The sequence below is a fragment of the Lissotriton helveticus genome, chromosome 1_2 (genome assembly GCF_964261635.1).
Source record: "Lissotriton helveticus chromosome 1_2, aLisHel1.1, whole genome shotgun sequence".
NCBI classification, from domain to species: Eukaryota; Metazoa; Chordata; class Amphibia; order Caudata; family Salamandridae; genus Lissotriton; species Lissotriton helveticus.
The window spans coordinates 262,191,666-262,209,400 of NC_136058.1; positions in this window are offsets into that span (position 1 = coordinate 262,191,666).

A 17,735-nucleotide genomic window follows, 5' to 3' on the forward strand; every position below is an offset into this window, starting at 1 on the left:
AAATTATTTCCCTGTATAATTCCACCCTGATCTTTACTCTGCTTAATTAATAGAATAGGATCACTGACAGAATATCGTGGCAACAAATATCGGGATACAGAAATATTGTGTCAAAAATATCATTGTCAAAAATAATGGGACCCCTTACTTATAATGTAAATTACAAACATATTGTGCCAACATATTGTTTTTTAATAAATATCGGCTTAAATGTAGTTTATGTTAAACATTTCAATATTAAAATATAAAATATTATTTACTAAATACTTATTTAAATTGTAGCATTATATGTATATATTTTAAGTGCATATATATATGTGTGTGCGTGTATGTATATATATGTATATATATATATACATATATATATATATATATATATGTATATATATATATATATATGTATATATATATATAAAACACCACAGCAACCTCCGGTCCTCAGAACGGCGAAGCAGGAAGACAGACCACAGGATCAGGTAGGTGAAAGTTATTTTATTTTTAGTGGCAGCATAGACGCGTTTCGGGCTCGGGAGCCCTTCTTCACAAGCAGAGATCACCGACCAAACGCCATAGTGTGATTTATAAAGAGATTCGCTCCTCACCTCCCCTGAATACCTGTCACATGACCAATAGGCATTGTAAAAAGACTGTCCATCACAGCTTCTTGCTATTAAAACTAAAAGATTTTTTTAGCAGCATTAACACACAATAAATTTAAAAAGCATGAATGCAGATGGTAAAAAAATATATATATATTTAAATATATATGACTGTATAAATACAGTGAATACAAGAGGATAAATCCTTAAAGCCTTGTACATGATTCAATAAAAAAAAAAATTGTTGTGTCAAATTCATTCTTTCCATGGACTATGGACAGTAAAACATATATACTTTTAGAGGATAAGACAATTCACAATCTCTAATAAAAGAACTAGCAGCAAAAATGATCAATGTGCAAAGCCGTGCAAAAAGTGCGAGTACACGAAAAAGATTTTTAGTGCAACATGGTGCTATAAAGTGCTAACTGTGTAATGAGTGTCAACTGCATCTAATGGCTATATACATATAGATTATATTCTCTTTACGAGAAAAAAATTATTTTTTTCAGTAACCTCAAACACAGCTTGAAAGTGCATATAGTGATAATGTACAAAAATAGAAACGAAAAACAAGTGGAACTGTTAAAGGAAAAAAAGGGGCTAGAAAAACAATTAATTTTTTCAAGCTGAAAGGAATTGTTGTTATTTCATATATTCCAATAAACCACTGCTTTTCAAAAAAGGAAGGAGGGAGGGGTTATAAGTATCTGTAGCAGCGAAGATAGGCACCTAGGAGAGGTCCCCATCATTGTAATAATGTATCCGGAACAGAGACTTTCAAATAGGCAGTCCAAACATATCAGTGCATATAATATACTTCTTCACTCTAACTGCAGTGCAAACATGCCATGTGCAAATCCGGTAATAAATAGAGTATAAAAGTACAAAAATTACACCGCTAGATAAATAGATACAAAAAGTTTTGAGATATAAAAATGTGGAATGAATGAGGGAAAGAGGTTTTCTTCTACAACATAGGTTATTGCACTAAAACTTTTCAGAATGCAGAACAATGTGTGGATGGGAACATGGGATAATATAGATCATAAAAAGTTATGCATATCCTCCACATTATTCAGCCCATTTGGCCATTTACTATCGAACTCCAAGATCATAGTCGTTTCCAACTGTCTTAATCTGAGTTCTCTGTTCCCTCCTCTGTGTAATTTAGGAATGGCTGCTACCACATAGGGGCAGATTTATGTTAACTGGCGCACCCCCAGGGATGCGCCAGTTAACATGCGACACAGTGCGACACTGCTCCGCCACCCATGGTGCGCCGCATTTATGATGTGGCGCACCATGGTGCAAGGCAGTGAGGATGCGTGACGCATCTCTCGGCGTACGGACGGCGCATTGCTGGAGTCATGTCGCAAGTGCGACATGACTCCTGCAATGCACAGGAGCCTCCTATTCAATGCATGTTGCGTCACCCTTACGCCTGCTTCAAGCAGGCGTAAGGAATTGACGTAGAATGTGACTGAGTGAAATCTCATAGATATCACTCAGCCACTTTTAGGAGGCGTTCCTGCGCAGGAACGCCCCCCTCTGCGCAGGAACGCCTCCTTATGGCGCAGGGCTTTCCAACGTGACGCCTCTCTTAGATGCGTCACGTTGTAAATAGGGTGCATTGTTTGCGCCGCCGTTGCGTCACATGGAGGCGCAAGGAGGCGCAAGGGCATCATAAATCTGCCCCATAGCATTTTAGAAAAGTCAGATTTGTTGTCATGAAATTTCTTGAAGTGGGGTGCCACCGGATAAGATTGGTCGCTGTGTAAAATTGCCCTAAGATGTTGTAAGATCCTGACATGCACCTGTAGCTTGGTGCCTCCAATATAATTCAAGCCACAGGTGCATGTCAGGACGTACACAGCATGATCAGTTTTGCAGTTGAAGTTACCCGCTATAGCAATTTCCTGTGTGCTAAAAGGAGTTTGATAATGTGTCTTGTTTATTCCAAATGTACAAGCTCTACACGTGGAGCATTTGTAAAAACCACGTGAGGGCTGTAACCACATAGGTTTCAGGCTCACCTCAGGACTAGTTTTGTCTAAAAGTGATCCCATACTTTTAGCTCTTCTAAAAGTAACAAGAGGAGAATTAGGCAGTTTAGACCCAATCACAGTGTCAGTCAAAATTATGGGCCATTTTTTCTTTACAATTTTCCTAATTTGTTTCTCCTCATTGCTAAAAGTAGTAACTAGTCTGGGACATTCATAGATTTCCGAGGGGTCGTTAATTTTCCTCACTGACTTCAGTTATTTCAACTTCAGTGGATTTTGGAGATAACAGACTTTCTCTCGTTTGGGAATTAGCTTTCGCTATAGCTTGATTTAAAGTGCTATCTAGATAACCTCTGCTTTTCAATCTTTCCCTCATTTCACCAATACAAAGATTAAAATCGACATTGGTGCTGCAAATACTTCTCAAGCTCAATGCTTCCCCATATGGAATGCTATTGATAGTGTGCTGGGGGTGTAGACTGGTGGCAGGGAGAGTGGTATTCCCTGCCGTGGGTTTCCTGAACAAGGTGGTTTCGATTTTGGCATTCTTGATGTATACTTTAACGTCTAGAAATTCAATTTCTTTCTTATGTACATGTGACGTAAAGTTGAGATTGAGGTTGTTATTATTGATGTCGTGTACAAACAGAGAAGCCTCAGTCTCATCACCCTGCCATAAAAGGAAGACATCATCAATATATCGAAGATATTTAACTATCTTCTCATTCACCCATATTAGATGTTGTTTCCTTAGGACCTGTTCCTCCCACCAGCCAACGTGTAAACACGCGTAGCTGGGGGAGAAACAGTATCCCATAGCCACCCCTCTAAGTTGTTTGAAAAGATCATTTTCAAACAAGAAGTAATTGTTGTGCAAACACCATTCGATAAGACTCAATAAAACTTTGTTGTGTTGTTTGAATTCAAGTGGTCGGCTGTCGAGGAAATGCTTGATAGATGCTATACCTTGATCATGATTAATAGAGGTATACAAAGATTCTACATCTAAAGTAATTAAAAGCATATCTTCATTCCATTCTAAGTCATTGATTTTGAGTAAAAAATCACTTGTGTCCTTGACATAGCTGGGCAATTTTTAACTAAATCTTGGAGAAAAAAAGTCAATATATTGACTGACATGTTCGCTTACACTATTTTTTTTTTTTTTTTTTTGTAAGACCTTTATTGATAGAAATCGCAGATACAACACAACAAAGAGCCCGAGGGCTCAAATATACAGTACGATGCAATACAGTAAGCGCAAAGGATCCGATTCAGGAATAGTAAGGTCTAATTTTTAAAGTTCTTGTTCCGAAGGATAGACTAGAGCAGGATATCATAGCACAACAGGTTGGTTCCGGTCTATTACGATCAGGATAGATAAATGCACATTGTAACTAAAAAACCAGAATCGCTGCGTACCACCTAGGAGATAAACGTCTAAACCCAGAAAGAAAGAAAAAGAAAAAGAATAGAAGGCCCATAGAACCAAAAATAAAAACAAACCCCCCCCCCCATCAACCCCCCACCCCGCACCCCTGCAGCTGGCTACGGCCTACCTCCCCCTAGCAGTGTGCCTGTCGCCCAATAAAAGGAGTCCCGAAATATAGAGAGTAAGAAAAGAGTCCTAATCTAAAACTCTCGTGAAAGAAAGAAAGGCGGGGAGGAGTCCACCACCCGTCCCTCGGCCCCACCCTCCCGTAAGGCCAATAACAGCGCAAAATATGGCGTCCAGCGGTGGTAAGCAGTACAAGCAAAAGAAGTTGGAAGCACAGAGGCAGCCCACAGCATAATCAAGGGTAGCAATCCACAACCCACATATCAGTTCCCGGCATCACCCTCCCATAGTTCCAATAATGGCGTGAAGCGAAAAATCCGGTGACAAAAACATTACTAGCAAAGCAATTTATAAGCACGAAACCGGCACATTGTACAATCAGAGAAATCAGCATGTCGCATATCCAGCTCGGTCAGCAACGAGGAACCCATCAGTCAATGATAGGAGGCATTCATCCCTGTCCCGTTTTATCTCGTTCACCACTGCTTACCAGAGCGTCCCAAAAGAACGCGAACAGCAACCCAAAAATGTCAAATCGATTCAACCACCCAATCGTGTCAGCTGCGCGCAAGTCCAATGGTCCCAGCCTGGGCAAGAAATGAACCATCCCCATGGTATATTGCGGAGCCGAGCCAGGAAGGAAATTGTCAACATCCAACAACATCCGAGGCGTCCCCCGGGCGATGGGGAGCATGGCTTGGAGCGAGCACTCCCGTCGCGATACCAGTCCGAGGTCTTCACGTCGCCCCAGACATGCAACATCCTCAGCATGGTATGTTTCGAGGTTCGGAGTCTCAGATACGCCATTATAATGTAGGGCAGCCATCTTGTTGGAGACGGACATGGAACAAGGAAAGTCGCTATGTACCTGTAAATCTTCCATTCTCAATCTTCCCAGTGCGCACACGATATCATCCACCGTGTTGATCAGGGTTTGAACAGAGTGAGCCATAAAGTGACGGAGGTAGAGAACAGCAGCCAAAAGATCGCCATAACCCAAGTCTCCTCTACTCTCCCCTCCGAGTGCATCCCCCTGCGCCACAATTCCGCCATCACACTGTAGCCCAGGCTCCCCCAGGCTGTATTCCATCATGTCCGCTGTAGGCGTGAGTGTGGACACTCCGAGTCAGGCCAGGGTACTCAAGGTGGGAAGCCAAAGTTCCGTGCACTATTATAGTGGCAGACGATGCCAGTATGTTGCCACAAGCTAAGATCCATAGAGACGTTCTCCTGCAAAAAGTAGCGGGAGTAGAAATTCGGGAGCCTCCCGCCGATTGCGGGACATTACTCAAGCCGTTTCTCGGCGGCCAGCAAACAGGGCATTTGCAGCCGTGCGGTTGCCCCGTACAAAGAGCCAGGCACGATTAAATCCGTACCTACAGTCCAGCGGGGTTTGCGTGCTGAAGGTCGGCCGTCTCGCACATGAAATAAGCCGACCGGCTCTCCGCGATCGTTGGCATCCCATGTTGTGCACTTGGTAGCCGGCCTCGCTACCTACTCGAGGCCCCGGTCTCAGAGCTGCTGCAGGCCGCAGAGTTCAATCGGTCATTTCTCCCGCTCACGAAGATGTTACAGCCTCAGGATTTCTCCGGGGGTCGCCGGAAGTCATCATCGTCCACAATTCGCCACTGCGGTTCAGGATAGCCGGCAGGATTGCTGCAAAGGAGGAGATGGTCCTCGGAGCCGAGGGACTGGGCGTCCTACCCGGACGCCATCTTGGCTCCTTTCGCTTACACTATTAATTGCGGAGATAATTGGTCTCCCTGGTGTAGGAATAGTGCATTTATGGATTTTAGGTATAAGGTAAAGAACCGGAAAGATGGGAAATTTATTATGCATAAATGTGTACTCTTCAAAAGAGATCAAACCCTCCCTCCGCCACTGAGACAAAAGTTTCAATAAGACATCTTTCGCTTTACCATAATCCCTTTGACCAGATTTTTCATAACAATTTGTGTCAGATAATTGTCTCTTTGCTTCCATGATATATTCTTTTTTTGGCCAAATGACCAAATTTCTGCCTTTGTCTGAATTCTTGATCACGATATTTGGATTTTCGCTTAATTTTTTCATGAGTCTATTGTACTCTTTTTCTTTTTTATTGCCATTTTTTGATGTTTTTTTCTGGAATTTTTGTACAGTTTTTTGATGTCGTTGGTCATGCAATCATGGAAAGTGTCAACCACATCCTTTATCATTAAAGGAACAAAAGTGGATTTCTTTTTGAATGGTGTGTTACCAGCGCCTTTCTGCACAACATTGATCTTAGCTAATCTCGATTGTGTGCTGAGATCAGAGTCATTTTGCTTGGGTTAAGAATCCGTAGCCGCCACAAGTCGTTATACCATCCCCTGAACTGCTGGCCGCCGCCTTGCTCCATATCGAACAACGCGTCGACATATAATCGTAGGCAGCAATATCCGCAACTATTTCCCCAATCCTTCTCACCCCATTCATCCAGAAAAGGATGTCGATGCAACAGAGTTTTGAGATCTCTTCTTTATTGCAAGTGCTGCTACTGACGCATTTCGGCTGCCCTGCAGCCTTGATCGCAACAAGGAGCCCCATTTAGGATATGCACTCGTGCTTGTACCGTTATAAACGAAATACATACAAAGTGCTAATGCTAATTCAAACATAACCTAAATATGTAAGGTAAATTCCTAAAAATGAGCAACAAACTAATGATAGGTTTTTCTAATCCATTCACATAAACATTAACTTCAAACTATGTGCATCATAATATATCATGCTCAAGTGCGCTTTAATTAGCAAACTGATTTCTCGATGTCTTTTCAATGCTTGATAGCTTATTGTAACTAAATGTAGTTTTGCATCGATGCCACCTCACATTCTCTATATTCTTTCTATATTGATTAATGGAACAAGATACCATGAAACATACTGAATGCCTATTGATGTAAAATGCCCCTATGGGCCTACATACTACTACAATTCGTCCTGTACAATATTACTAACGTTTTCAACGTGCTGTAAATGGTACCTGCACTCATGGCACATTTTATACTGTCAACCATACTCAACTATTTATATTTACATTTTTCCAGGTTGTCAGTGCATAACGTGACTAAGGGACTGAGTATGAGTTTGGTGGTCCATGTTGGTTTTGCAGCAGTCCGAGGCTTGCAATATGCTAGCAGTGCAGCTGAGAACCGCCAAGCATATTATGAGTTTCCTCTGGCGGTGAGCATGCTATGGGAACTGTGGCGGTGAGGAAACTTAGGGGCCCCTTGTTTCATCAGAGTCATGGGGTGAATGCAGGGGGCCACATGATGTATCCCTCCTGTGTGCATGCACCACAGTACCTGAACGGCATGGACTGCACAGCCACCATAATGAGGTGGACTGCCTCTTTCGGATACACGGAAAGTGTGATGGCAGAGTACAGGTTTGGATTTGAATTAACCGGCAATGCAATTTGAGGCTCATGGGAGCTTGAAATCAACATAATAGAATGTCAATGAAGCAGAATCCATAGTAGATGATGATGATATGGGGCTTTAATAAGCGCTTGAATGCCGAGGCGTCTTGGCGCTAGTGTGAGGTAGGCATGGGCAGGGGCTGAGCTAAATCTACTTGGGAGTAAACAACCAAGTTCTCAAGGCTTTCCTAAAAGATAGAAGGTTACGTTGCAGTCTCAGCGCCACTGGCAGTTTATTCCACAATAATCTCCAAATTCCCTCTGAAGCCGCAATCAGAGTGGATTCAGTAGAGTGTTTTGGCCAAAAGCCATGTTGAGTGGAATCCAGTAGCCTATTCCTCACCAAGTGTTCTGTCAGTATCTTGTTGATAGATTTTTCGAGGATCTTAGCTACAAATGGTAGACCAGAGATCGGGCGATAGTTTTTAAATTCGGTAGGCTCTAACGTGATCTTCTTCAAAATTGGTCTTCCAGGCCGCAGGGTAAATCCCTGATGCCAAAACTTGGTTAATCAGGGGGGTGAGAGTCTCACTGATCCTCTCGGCAGCCAGGTGCATAATAGCAGGGGGACAGGGGTCATTAGGTGACCCAGATGTAACCAATTTTAGAATGTTCCTTACATCATCTACAAGAAGGGGTTTAAAACAGGTTAACTTAGAGTGTACTGTCTCTACCGAGAGGAAGATTGGTGATTAGCAGCCTGAACATTTAATGGGTTGTCCAGGCTATCATATATCACTTGCACATTATTCTGGAAGAAAGCAGCCATCTGGCTACAAAAAGCCTGGTCAGGTTGAAACGAATTAGCCTGCTGTGGTTTAGCTAAAAAGTAACAGATTTAAAAAGTTATTTGGCTGAGTTTCCTGCCGCTTGAATCTTTGCTGTAAAATAAAGTTGTTTTGCTTCCAGAATAGCCTCCTTAAACTGTTTTAGAGCCCCATTGTATACATCTTTGCTCTGCGTACTATAGCTTACTCTCCGGAGGCGCTCAAACCTTCTGCATTCCACCTTTAGCCCTTTAAGTTCAGGGCCGTACCAAAGTGTCACCACCGGACGCCTCTTCGCTGTTCCAGTATATTCTGGGGCAACGCAGTTGGCCGCATCCACTCATTAAACTGGGAGGAAGCGATCTCGTTGTCGCTGTCTAATATCGGAGAAGAATGATTGAGAGCATCCTGTAGGTCCCTGCTCTTTACTTTGTTCCAGCGTCGGAACGTAACCCTGGTTGCTTTAGGCAGAGAGTACTTCATTAGGGCCCTAACCCTGGCCTAAAAAAAGACTGCCTTGTGATCTGTCCAGGGAAGTGACTCCACTCTTACAAATGTGATGTCAGGATTATTAGAGAAAACCCATCCAGAGTATGCCCCCCTTGATGTGTAGGCTTAGACACTAGCTGGCCAAGGCCATACACCTCCAAGTGGTCCAGGAGTCTGGCAGTCTCAGAAATTATACCCAGTTCCAGATGATAATTAAAGTCTCCAAGGATTGTGAAAAATTCAGAGTCTGTACAAGATGCCATATGGGCCAGGAGAGCCTGTAAAAAAGCAGCTCTGGGGCCCGGCGGCCGATACACCAATAAGCCCTGAAGCTTAAAGGAGTATATAGCCAGGTTCTGAACTGGGATGGTGCAGTGAGCTAAAAAACGGTGATGGATCAAGCCCTGATCTGTTGACTGGGTAGGAGTGTTCTGATTAACTCAGATACCCTGTCCATCACCACCCCCCCCCCCCTTTTTGAAATTATTTTGGCCACCATGAGTGTGGAAGGGTATGCTCAGACATGAGTCCCTTGCTCACTGCACCATCAGGATTCAAGCAAGCCGGGCCGAAGACGGCTGTAATGCCAGAAACCGGTCCCCGGAAGCTTGTTTCCTTTCCAGTGAAGAATTGGCTTGGTAGTTTGGTCTGCCCTGTTCCCATGATGCACTGGGCCAGGGACAGACTAATTTGCATATAGCCAGGTTCTGAACTGGGATGGTGCAGTGAGCTAAAAAACGGTGATGGATCAAGCCCTGATCTGTTGACTGGGTAGGAGTGTTCTGATTAACTCAGATACCCTGTCCATCACCACCCCCTTTTTGAAATTATTTTGGCCACCATGAGTGTGGAAGGGTATGCTCAGACATGAGTCCCTTGCTCACTGCACCATCAGGATTCAAGCAAGCCGGGCCGAAGACGGCTGTAATGCCAGAAACCGGTCCCCGGAAGCTTGTTTCCTTTCCAGTGAAGAATTGGCTTGGTAGTTTGGTCTGCCCTGTTCCCATGATGCACTGGGCCAGGGACAGACTAATTTGCATATAGCCAGGTTCTGAACTGGGATGGTGCAGTGAGCTAAAAAACGGTGATGGATCAAGCCCTGATCTGTTGACTGGGTAGGAGTGTTCTGATTAACTCAGATACCCTGTCCATCACCACCCCCTTTTTGAAATTATTTTGGCCACCATGAGTGTGGAAGGGTATGCTCAGACATGAGTCCCTTGCTCACTGCACCATCAGGATTCAAGCAAGCCGGGCCGAAGACGGCTGTAATGCCAGAAACCGGTCCCCGGAAGCTTGTTTCCTTTCCAGTGAAGAATTGGCTTGGTAGTTTGGTCTGCCCTGTTCCCATGATGCACTGGGCCAGGGACAGACTAATTTGCATATAGCCAGGTTCTGAACTGGGATGGTGCAGTGAGCTAAAAAACGGTGATGGATCAAGCCCTGATCTGTTGACTGGGTAGGAGTGTTCTGATTAACTCAGATACCCTGTCCATCACCACCCCCTTTTTGAAATTATTTTGGCCACCATGAGTGTGGAAGGGTATGCTCAGACATGAGTCCCTTGCTCACTGCACCATCAGGATTCAAGCAAGCCGGGCCGAAGACGGCTGTAATGCCAGAAACCGGTCCCCGGAAGCTTGTTTCCTTTCCAGTGAAGAATTGGCTTGGTAGTTTGGTCTGCCCTGTTCCCATGATGCACTGGGCCAGGGACAGACTAATTTGCATATAGCCAGGTTCTGAACTGGGATGGTGCAGTGAGCTAAAAAACGGTGATGGATCAAGCCCTGATCTGTTGACTGGGTAGGAGTGTTCTGATTAACTCAGATACCCTGTCCATCACCACCCCCTTTTTGAAATTATAAAGGAGTATTTGAGCCTGGCACAGAAATGCATGGCTTCAGCCGGGAGATCCCCCACTGCTTCCACTTGAACCTTCAGGAAATCTTTATAAATAATAGCTATGCCCCCTCCTCTACTTCCTTGTCTATCTTGATTACATAGTGCATAGCCAGATGGCAGGGCTGCATTCCAGTCCGGGACAGAGGTGTCATCCGTGCACATCTCTGTAAGAAAGACTATATCGGGATTATGGACTTCAGTAAGATTTCTAACTCGTATTTGTGCTTAACAACCAAGCATGTGTTGAGAAGCATACAGTGAAGGCTATTTTCTTGTGTATCCACAGCACCTATTCTCAGCCCATGACCTCTAAAATTAGGAGATATGTGCTCCTTGGCCAAATATTCCACCTGGCTCCCCTCCTCCACTCCCCTAACTTCCCCCGCAGTCTGCATGACGTTATTGTCAAAACCCCCCTTCACCCGGTAGAGGCAGTGTATGCAGGAAGACGTTCCCGCCTTACCCTCCATGCTGAGTAAATCACAGTCACTGCAGCTATCCCCCCGAAGCTTCAGCAGTGCCTCTCTAGAGTAGGAATGGACCCTAAAATGACCAGGGGTCCTGGCGCTGAGCCGCTCCGGGCGCAGGCGGGCTTGCCTTTAGCGCGACTTCGGCGCACCGTCGACACCCTCGCGCCAGCATGGTTCTTATCGTCAAGGCAGCGGGAGGACTACAAAGCTGACCCAGGTGGGGCAGCCGCTCTTACAGATGGGTACCGCGGCTCAACGCGGGGGAAATTTCTACAGGGGGGAAATTACGACAAATAGATATGTGCAAATCAGCACAGATTTAAAATACAGCAGATTACATAAAAATTCAGTTTTTAAAAATTCTCGCACTCGCAGCCCAATAGCAGCTTACAACTGAGCACACAAGCCTCAGCCTAACACAACACAGGGTCAATTTGATGTCAACACTACAAGTCCTAAGAGGCCCATCTGAGGACGTTATTAATAAACATCAAAAGACTTGGTTTTCATCTACATTTGCCATCAGCATGCCCGTGATCAAGGAGCAGGAGCTCCGAAACGCATAGGGCACAAGATTATCCAAGAGTGCATGCCGGTTTTACCTGAATAAAGGATCCTGTTGGGACCTGCAGGACCGGCCTGACCTAGAGTGTGTTTCCGTTTGTTGGACAAACTTGGAGCTTGAATTTTTACTGGCCTGTTCAAGGTCGGGGAGACTGCACCACCGCCATCATGAGGTGGACTGCCGCTTTCGGATGCACGTAAAGTGTGATGGCAGAGTACAGGTTTGGATTTGAATTAACCGGCAATGCAATTGGAGGCTCATGGGAGCTTGAAATCAACATATAAGAATGTTAATGAAGTGGAACCCATCGTAGGGTCAATTTGATGTCAACACTACAAGTCCCAAGCGGCCCATCTGAGGGCGTTCTAGATAAACATTACAAGACTTGGTTTTCATCTGCATCTGCCATTACCATACCCGTGATCAAGGAGCTGGAGCTCCGAACGAGTAGGGCACAGGATTATTCAAGAGTACATGCTGGTTTTACCTGAATAAAGGATGCTGCGGGGAGCTGCAGGACCTGCCTGAACTCGAGTGCATTTCCGTTTGTTGGACAAACTTAGAGATCGAATTTGTATCAGCCTGTCCAAGGTCGGGGAGACTGCACCGCCACCATAATGAGGTGGACTGCCGCTTTCGGATACACGGAAAGCAAGATGGCAGAGTACAGGTTTGAATTTGAATTAACCGGCAATGCAATTTGAGGCTCATGGGAGCTTGAAATCAACATATAAGAATGTTAATGAAACGGAACCTATAGTAGGATCAATTTGATGTCAACACTACAAGTCCCAAGAGGCCACTCTGAGGGCATTATAAATAAACATCACAAGACTTGGTTTTCATCTGCCATTAGCATGCCCATGATCAAGGAGCAGAAGCGCCGAAATGCGTAGGGCACAGGATTATCCAAGAGTACATGCCGGTTTTACCTGAAAAAGGATCCTACAGGGAGCTGCAGGATCCGCCTGAACTCAACTGCTTTTCCGTTTGTTGGACAAACTTGGAGCTTGAATATATATATATATATATATATATATATATATATATATATATATATATATATATATATATTCACGCTCCAAGGTTGTCCACCTTATGAGTAGCACGCGAGCAGCAGCTTTATTTATGTGTAGGTGAGGACGGGGATCCGCTCGTAGACGCCGCTCCGTAATGGATCTGCCCGACGCGTTTCGAAGCTCCATCTGCTTCTCTTCAGGGGCTTTAACGGAAGCGGTGTGCACACCCGTTACACTTCTCCAATTTCATATAAGTACATAGACAGCTTCAAAACATCTCTACATGATTCAGTTACTAAGTTTAGAGTTTTATATAATTGTTCAAGCTAAATGGACCGATAACTCCTCATCCTTATTCAACCCCAAAGGATGTACAGTGTCATATTTAATTATGAACTTTGACTCAAGTCGTCTCAATTGTCTCAGTCTATCACCACCACGTTCTGATGGCGGAATCCTATCTAAGGCACAGAATTTCAGTAGACTTAGTTTTTTCTCATGACCATCCTTAAAGTGTTTTGCAATGGGGTAGTTCTTGTCCTCATGTGTAATAGCCCTCATATGTTCTAGTACCCGTTTTTTTACTGGATGTTTTGTACTACCAATATATGTCAAAGGGCATGGGCATTGCAATGCATAAACACAGAAGTCGGACTTGCATGTGAGGTGTTTTTCAATGCTGAAAGTTTTGCTATTGCTAGATAGTTTGATTTCCTTCATGTTAACACTGTTCTTGCAGGCTTTACACGATTGACAAGTAAAGAAACCTTTGATTGCTTTATTGTCCTTATTGTCAATTATCATGTTACTGCAAAGCATATCTTTCAGAGCTGGACACTTTCTAAAAGTGATCATGGGTTGTTTCCCTACAACCTTCTTTAGTGTGTCGTCTAGCTGAAGTACATGCCAGTATTTATTGAGACTCTTCCTGACCTGCCATGTCTGGTCAGAGTATGTAGTAATGAATCTGATCAGTTCTTCTTCACTGTCACCTATTGGTTTCGGGGTGAGAAGTTCTTTCCTCTCTATGCCTCTCACTTTGTTACAAGCCTGTTCAACCACTTTAGACGAGTAACCCCGCTCCCTGAAACGTTCTTTCATTACCAACATTTCCTCATTAAACTCCGAGTTAGTGCTACAGTTTCTTTTTGCACGCAATAGTTCACCGAACGGTATACTGCAGATCAGGTTTTTCGGGTGGCAACTCGACGCATGCAGCAGGCTGTTGCCTGCCGTCGGTTTGCAATATAACCTGCTACTAAGCTTCCCGTTATCAACTGACACTAGTACATCTAAAAATTCAATAGATTGTTTGTCAATAGTACTGGTAAATTTTAAATTGCAGTCATTCTGGTTCAGTTCGATGACAAATTGCGCTGCAGCTTCCTTACTGCCTCTCCACAAACAAAACACATCGTCTATATACCTGGCCCAGAGGACTACGTTCTGGGTAAAGGCTGTGATGTTACTCGCCACCTGCTCCTCCCACCAGCCCAGGTACAAGCCTGCATAGCTGGGGGCGAAGCAGGTTCCCATCGCAGTCCCCCTGGCCTGGCAATAGACCACATGATCAAACAGGAAGTAATTGCTGGTAAGACAGGCATACATCATTTTCACAAGCATGTTAGTATGCATCAAATACTTGACATCACGGCTTTTCAGAAAATGTTGGTTAGCCTCCACACCTAAATTGTGGGGTATACATGTATATAGGCTGTTGACATCCAATGTCATAAGCCACATATCGTCCTCCCACTGTATGGGTTCAATTATTTTCAAAAAGTCTCGTGTGTCCTGGAGATATGATGGTAGTTGTTCACATATGGCCTTAAAACGTGATCTATGTATTTAGATGTACTTTCATATGTGCTACCAATCGCTGAGACAATAGGTCTCCCTGGGGGTACTGTCGCATTTTTGTGTAACTTGGGTAGAAGGTATAAGACCGCAAGTTTCGGGTGATCACATTTAAGAAATTTGTATTCCTCTTCAGATATTAGCTTGTCTTGTTTCCATATCAACAATTGTTTTTGATACTCCAAGCCATTCTTTTCATAGAGGTTTTTGGAACTAATTGCATAGTTTGACCGATCATCAAGCTGTTTTTTGCCCTCCTCAAGGTACATTTCAATTGGCCATACCACAACATTACCGCCTTTGTCAGACATTTTTATTACAATATTTCTATTGTTTTTAAGTTCAACCAAGGCCTTCCTCTGTTGTCTGGTTAGATTGTCATGATCGGTTTTCTGCACTTTGTTTATCCTTTTAAATTCAGTGATCACACCCTTTTCAAATACATCAATGCTGTCACAATGAATTTGTGGAAGAAACCTTGACTTTGACTTAAACCCACTGCCACTGGGATAGTCATAGTTCAGTTCTTCATCAGATAAACATTCTAGGGTACTTGGTATGTCATCAGTTTCAGAGCCCAAACAATGCATAGTTTTTAGAAGGCTAATGTCACCAATGGCAACTCCTGTATCTTCCTTTAAGATTGCCCCTCCAGAGGGTTTTTTATTACAAAACCACTTCTTTAATTTCAACTTTCGTATGAAGTGAAATAAATCAATCCTACCGTCCACATAGTTAAAACGACTGGACGGGCAAAATGTCAATCCCAATGAAAGAACTTCAATTTGGTCAAACGATAAAATTAAATTAGAAAGATTTACCACTGTGTTGGTGTTCATCATTTTTTGGCCGTCTTGCCTCTTGTTGTAACTCCCACGAAGGCATCGATCAATCCCTGTCTTTTGGCGCCTCTTTTGCCGCCGCCTCTGGCGCCTCTTCCACGACCTTGATTTGGTGATTCTACAGATCCGGGGCTGGGGCTGACAGGCCCTTGTCTCCCTTGCGCCATAAGAGAGAACTCTATTAAAATATTGTTTTTTACTCCTTCAGTGGTTATTGTTCCGCCACTGGTTGAAGGCATTGTCCCGTTCTCCACAACCATGTTTGTATCAGTATTTTCGCCATTTGCAGCAGTTTGGATTGGTTGTTGTTTTTCAGGTACATTCAATATTTTCTTGTTCAATTCTCTTAAATGGTCAAACTTTTTGCCAAAGGTGAAAATCTGGCCCCTCTCATAGTCCAATTGGTCGCGGTGGAACTTACTTTGTTTCTTTAATTTAATTTCATCTTCCGCTTTTTGTAGTCTTGTTGTCAACTTTTTCATCTCAGTTTCAAACTCACTGTCAGTATAGTGACCCCTCAGTTGTTCAATTATTTGTTCAATCTCCTCTGACAGTCTCACCGTGTCTTTCTCGGCATATTTGAAAAGTAATTTGATAAGTAATTTTAACATGATTGTTGAACAATGGTGGTTGTTCTCTACCCATTCCTCTATTAACTCAGGGTCCGGGTCAGCAAACGTGGGAGTAATGAATATGCGCAAGCCTCGTGGCACCCGTTTACAGTCCACGTATTTTTGCAAAGTGGTGGCCTCCCACCACTTCACTTGTTCTAACTTCGCGCTCTTCCACAACTTGTCCCAGAGCTCTTTTTTAGTGTTTTTGTCGCGAGCCGTTGTACCACTCGCTGTACTCACAGCTGAATCTCCTGAAAACGGGACAAACAGCGTCTCGGCTGCTTCCCGTCGTGAAGCCTGTCGATTCGACAAATCCATGTTTCTTCGTTTGTTAATCCCACCGTCCGTGAGACTACACAGCCCTGAATCAGGCTGTCACACGCTTTTCCTCAGTCACGGCAACAGCCGCTGCCGTACTGGTTCCGCCTTCCCGCTGCACAAGTTGATATTACTCACGTCTCCCAAACGACACCTCCGCGTCAGGACACTGCTTTTCAATATATATATATATCTACTGGCGGTCGCCAGTGGGTAGTTATAGTTAGGACCTAGTTTCCATAGGAAATCCACAACATTCTATTTGGAATAACTTTGGCGCTGGTGGACAAATCTTCGCGAATTTCTCCAAGAAAATGGCCTGCTCCGCTTTGCTCCTTCCCTGAAAGTTTGGGGGTGATTCGTGAAGTGGGGGGCGAAAAAAAGGGGGGTCCCAAAGGGTGTTTTCACCATGCAATTTTTCATAGGGACCTTTAGCCAGGGCTACAGCCCGACCGGCTGAACGGAATTACACCAAATTTGGCAGAGAGGTAGAGTTCGGTTCGCAGATTGTGCTTTTTGTTAAATGGTGTAAATCCGTTCAGTAGTTCCTGAGAAACTCAAAAGTAAAATCATAGCGATATTTAGAGACGAAGTACAGCACGCGTACGGAAATCCGTACAATTACGAGCACGAGCTGCATGCTGATTGGATGTCAACTGTCTGTCAACAGTCCAAACCAGGAAGTGTTGACAGCCATCTTGTGCCTCGGTAGCACCAGGTCACAAGAAAACAGTAAAACAAAGTTTAAAAATAAGGAAAGGGTGTAGGGTAGAAACATGTTGACCCTCTGGGCCGGCTCAGGGGGTCTCACATGGATGTTTAGGCGCCAATTTTTATTTATTTTTTTAAATAAAAAAAAACGCATTGTACGCATATTGTACTCATAAGCAGTGGAAAAGGGAAAAAAATGAAGTTTGTTTTATTCCTGATTAGCTCCCGGGGGCAATTTTTTTCTATAATGGGGGGCTTGGTAGTGTCCAACAGGAAGAAAAGAATGGAAAAAAAAGTAATGTCGAGGACAGTGATGCTCCTGCTTCCTGCATTTTATCAGGTCAATAGACTGTTTCCCATAACACAAAAGTTTATTGCAATAAATGTATAGAATTTTAACTTGAGCAAAATCAGGATGAATTTGTGTGCGTGGATTGTTTGCTGAAAATGCTGGTGCAGCAGTTGATGTGCTTGGTGCAGTAGCAGGTTGGTTGTCCTTCAACCTTTGTGTTGCAGCTCGAGCAAAGTTGTTGGGGTGTAAGTTCTTTACGTGTCCCTCCATATTTGCTGTGCTAA